General features: G+C 44.3%; 1 non-coding gene across 1 annotated transcript; it reads left to right on the forward strand.

Moving 5' to 3' along the window:
• The first annotated feature begins 3,099 nt into the window (after positions 1-3,099).
• Positions 3,100-3,182, forward strand: LOC140512947 (small nucleolar RNA U2-19). The gene has a single exon (XR_011969999.1). It is a non-coding gene; the product is annotated as a small nucleolar RNA U2-19 (small nucleolar RNA).
• The last annotated feature ends 2,372 nt before the right edge of the window (positions 3,183-5,554 follow it).

The raw sequence follows: 5,554 nt of genomic DNA on the forward strand, positions 1-5,554 counted from the left end.
TTTTGAAAAAAAGTTCTTTATTTTAGGATTGGAGGGGAAGAAGGAGGGATACAGGAGCAAATCTAGATGGCAGAAAAAAAGATACCAAAAAGGAGGGGAAGGGAATAAGTATTTATTTTGGTGGCACCGATTACGTGCCAGACAGCACAAGGCACTTAATATTTCTGCATCTGATCTTCACAACAACCGTACAAGATAGATGCTGTTATTATCCCTATTTTACAGTTTAGGAAACTGAGGCAGGCAATGTTGCCCAGGGTCACACAACAAATAGGTGTCTTCAAATTCAGGTCTTCCTGACTCCAGACTCTAACCAATGAGCCACCTAGAGTGACAGGAGCCAATGGAAGACCTGGAAAGCTCCCTCCAGGGTGACATCAGTCCACTAACCACCACTTTGGAGAACTATTCTTTCAAATTATCTAGTTCCATCTAACTATATCCAGCATGCATGCCTCTAGCTTGTTCGTATGGATATCATGAGAAAAAATGACAAATGCCTAGCAAAAATTCCAAGTCTCCTTTGTCTTATCCCTATTGGCTCTCCGTGTTCACTATTTCATTTTCCCTTTTAAAAGACTCATGAGGACACACATATATTATATGTTATATAATATATCCTATATCCCATATGACGTATATAGGATAACAAGACTGCAAGTGCCCTCTCTAGTGTCTGACATTATTTCAAAAATTCCAATCTCTCCTAAGGAGTCCTTAGGAGTATAAACATACTGCTTCTGAACCTCAGAGCCATAGACAGATATTAGCCAGAGCTATAGATATTAAATGTAACCTGTTAAAATGAGAGTTTGGGGGATGATCTTCTAACTTGAAATCCTGTGACCCTGGCTTCACTAACACAGTGCTCTTTGTCCCCTTTGCCTGGGAAGGATTTTCAAGGGTGTCACATGAGAAGAGCCCTCAGTCTCCCAAGGAGAGCTGAGCCAGGGGCCAAGGTGGGGCCAACCTCCACAGGAGACTGTTAGTGGAGATGCCTTGCCTCCCAAGATGCTGGGGAATGGATGTTTTGATTTCTGGGCTTCAGCATCTCTGGCAGCTCAGCCCAAGTCACTTGACATGCTACCCCTGTGCCAGTATTGATGCAGCTGGGGAGGCTGATCCCACAAAGCCAGGACCAGTCTTGTTCTGCCAGCAATTCTAAGGATCCTGGCCCTCTGGCTGGGAGCAGACTCCAGGCCTGCTGGCCCCTCTGAGGGATGATCATTAGTCTTTCTGTCTCATAATTGGGCTGTAAACACCCAGCAGAATAAGAGACCCAGGAGCTATAATTATGAGCTATTAGCCACGTGGGCCAGAATTGCTGACTCCACACAGTGTCTCCTCCCTCTTCCCAGCAGGACCTCAGTCTCCCAAACTTCATATCTGCCAGCTTTTGGGAAGAATTCCAAACAGACGGCTCATTCCCCAACTCCTCTCAGTGGGAGAATAGAATTAGTTCCATCTCCCAGGATTCCAAGAAGTTGTAGTCAAGAGACATGAGTTCTAATCCTGGTTCTGCCATTTATAGACATATAATCATAGGCAAGTCAATTCCTGTCTTAGAAGTTGTTTCCTCCTCTGCAAAATGGGGTGGAGTGGGATGGTGCAATCAATGTCATTATAAGAAAAACACTTTTTAATCATGAAGTTCAATAGAAATTTGAGGTTTTGAAATGGTGTCAGACACCAGACACTGCTATATTCTGCCCTGTTCAGACTACATCTGGTATAGTGGGTGTAGGTCTGGGCTGTCACCTTTATTATTCTCCACCTGGAGAATTTCCAGTGGAGATAAATCAGGGTCATATAGACGAGAAAGTTTGATCTGGAAGTTGCTTCAGTGACCTGAGCTCTGACCTGCTCTATCACACAGCTAACATGTCAGAAGCAGGGCTTGCTGATCCTTAAACTAGTACTCTATTTATAAAACCACATAGTTCAAGGTAATGCCTCAAGAATCAGTTCAAGGAACTGGTAGATATTTAGCTCAGACAAAAAAATAGTTTTAGTGGGGACTCAATGGTTGGTTCCCTATTCACTACTCAGTGTTCTTAGAGGATCCTAACTTTAGATCTGGGAGAGACCTTAGAGATGACCTAGTCTGACCCTCCCCCCCCCACCTGTTTTGCAGATAAGGAAACTGAGTTGGAGTGAGCTTAATTAACTACTAGCCACATGGCACATAGCTGACATGTGCCAAAAGCGGGACTTGAACCCAGGTCTTCCTAACTCCAAGTCTTTTATTGTACTGGGATTGCAAAGGGCAGTCACTTCCAGTCATGTCCAACTCTTTGTGATCCCTTTGGAGTTTTCTTGCCACAGATACTGGAGTGGTTATCCATTTCCTTCTCCAGCTCTTTTTACAGATGAGCAAACTGAGGCAAACAGGGAGGAGTGACTTGCCCAATGTCACACAACTAGTAAGTGTCTGAGGTGGAATTTGAACTCAGGTCTTCCAGATTCCAGGTTCAGAGTTCTAATCACCCAACTGCCACCTAACTGCCCCAACTCCAAGTTTATGTCTTGAATATCAGTTGAAGGAAGGGGTGTGTGCGTGCGTGCGTGCATGCGTGCGTGTGTGTATGAGAGAGAGAGAGAGAGATTGATTTAGCCTGGCAGAGAGATTAAAAATGGGATGGGGAGATGGCAACCTTTAACTCTTTGAGAAACAGTCACATGAAAGAGGAACTGGAGTGGTCTACTTGGCCCCTGAGGGTAGGAAGTAGGAACAATGGGGGAAAGTTGTGAAAAGTGAATTTAGGCTTGAATTTTGAGGTAAATAAAACTTTTCTAACAATGAGTGCTACTCCAAGTGCAATCCCCCTTAAAAAAGACATTCACACAGAAACCTCTTCTCTCCTCTGACACCGTCCCTACCTAGGTATGGGTCCCCCTCACGTCAAGCTTGGACTAATCCTATAGTCTGCATATTTCTGTTTTTATTATGGATCTTTGGATGGAGACAACACTCTTTTTCTTGGAATTCAATAAGACATGTATAGCTAAGTTTGTGTATATCTTTATAATACTTGTGGAAAGTCTACGTAAATTTTTTTCTGTTATTAGAACTACAGAAAGGTTTCTCTCATCGAAGTAGATCAGTGATGAAAACTAGCCAAATATGAGAATCAGGAGACCTTGTGGTCCTTGTGGTGTGTGATCTGTATGTTCTTCTGAGAAGCAACAGAATTTCGAATGATTTGTGGGTAGAGTGAGGGTTGGAGGGGTGAGGGAGAACGTAGTTAGAGGAGGACAAGTGAGAATGGGAGATTTGTGGAGTAATGTGTGTGTGTGTGTGTGTGTGTGTGTGTGTGTGCACGTACGCGTGTGTGTGTTCTGCGTAGAGAAGAAAATGTCTTTTCTGCTGAACTTTAATTGTGAAGGTTTTTACAGTTGAATGGAGTGAAAGAAGGAAAGGAAGAAAGGAAGAAGGAAGAAAGAAAACGAAAGAAAGGAAGACAGAAAGACAAAGAAAGACAGAAAGAAAGACAGACAAAGAGGAAGCTGTGGAGTGAGAGTATTGACAACAGGGCCAAAGGGATTCATGTGCTTTCCTTAGAACACCCCTGATTACTCCTCCACTCAAGGATCTTCAGTAGCTCCCTATCAGGTTAATTATAAACTCCTCTGCCTGGCATTTAAAATCCTCCACAGTCTGGCACCCACATGCCTTTCCAGATATTTCCCATTATCCCCCATATGCTCATTCCAGTCATACTGGGCTAACTCCTTTGTCCAAACTTGTAATGCCATCCCCCATCTCTGTCTTTGCACAGACATGTTGCTCATGTTCTCCTGGATTCCATGCACTCCCTCCTGATGACTCTCAGAATCTTCAGCTTCCTCTAAGGACAGGCTCAGTTCTCCAGTATTTGATGTCTGCACTGATGCCTTTCTGACTTGCAGCCATCTGGTGATTTCCAATAATGGCTCATTGATCAGGCTGAGTAGACTCCCTAATTCATGTTGGTAGTCACTGATAGATGGGAATCTGGGGAATTCCAGGAAGGAGCTAGATTCATCAGTCATGGATAGAGAGGACAGATCAGGGAACAGAACCCTGGCTCTTCCACGTTTTCCCATTTTCCAGAAGAAATAAATCATGACTTTAGAATAAAGGTGAAAGATGGTTTATCCTGGCAAGATTAGAAATGGAGACAACATAGTAGGATAGAAAGAAGACTGGACTTTGGAGTCAGAGATGGAATCACATAATCTCAGAGTTAGAAGGGAGATCAAGTCAGTCTATGCATGAAAACAGTCTGTGTTAATAATGGATTTGAATCCAGCTCTTAAAGATTAGTTCTTTATCTGTTGTGCCATAATTCCTTTCTTATCAATATCCTTCCTAAAATATGTGGTGCCCTCGAGCTGAATATACTACTCCAGGTTGTGGTGTGGCTAGAACAGAGTATTTTGGGACGATTAGCCCCTTCAATCTGGATGCTAAGTACTTTTAATGCAATGCTACACTGTTTGAGGCATAGTGAACTTGTGGTCCACTGAGACTCCCAGATCTTTTCCCGAGTAGTTATGCTTCCTCCACTCCACAGTGAATCCTGAGTAGTCATCATCAACAAGTTGACAATAGGGTGGGAGAACTCATCTCCTCTCCCCTACAGGGTGTGTGTGGGGAACTTCTCATTCCATTTGATTCCAGGAAACACTTGGTACCCCTCTTCCAAGAGAATGTATGGGGGGAGATTAACTCATGGCTTCTCTCTGAAGCTGTCAAAGGACCCTAAGCCCCTCTACTCTCTATCCTTTCCATCATTATGCCTGCAAGGTCTCCTTGCTTCCCTTCCCCCATACCATCCGCCTCCAATGGGCAAAAAATAGCAGAGCACGAAAAAGCTTTTTAAATTCTCTTTTGTTGCATCTGCTTCCTTGGGTCTCAATGCCCTGCTTTGTGCGTCCCGGCTGATCCATCTGTCTGGGATTATAAACTCTAGGAGGCAGGGACCAGGCCTTTATTTGATTAGTCTCGGAACAATTCTTCCCAAGGCACACATAGCTCAGGCTGAGCTCTCTGTGTGGGAGGGGAAGGAGACCACAGCTGATTGATATAGGGGTGGGGGAGGTTATGTACCCTCACCCTCTACACCCTCCTCCTCCATCCTGGGTCCAATGGGATGAGGGGAGACAGATGTCTTTCTCTTCTCTCTCATTACTGCTAGAGCGACTGATGGCTCTCGGGAGAGATTTCAAGAAGCAGGACTCAGATTTGTGTGGCCTGGACAAGATTAGAAAATCAAGCCTTCTTTGTGTCGCTGCCCACCCCAGGCTTGGAGCCTTCCTTAACAACTGAAATATTTTTGAAAAGTGTCCCTCACTGAGCTCTTCCTCCTCCCTCTCCTCCCCTCTTACCAAAGACCACCCCTTGGGCCATGGGCACCGCCAGGGGAGGACCTGATAATAATACTAGCTGGCACTTAGAGAGAGCTCCCTATGTGCCAAACTTTGTGCTAAGTGCTTTACAATTGTTATCTCATTACTAACACATGTGACTTAACTTGTTATAGAGTAAATGCCTATGGACCAATAGGCCAGT

Source organism: Notamacropus eugenii, chromosome 6 (assembly GCF_028372415.1).
Source record: "Notamacropus eugenii isolate mMacEug1 chromosome 6, mMacEug1.pri_v2, whole genome shotgun sequence".
NCBI classification, from domain to species: domain Eukaryota; kingdom Metazoa; phylum Chordata; class Mammalia; order Diprotodontia; family Macropodidae; genus Notamacropus; species Notamacropus eugenii.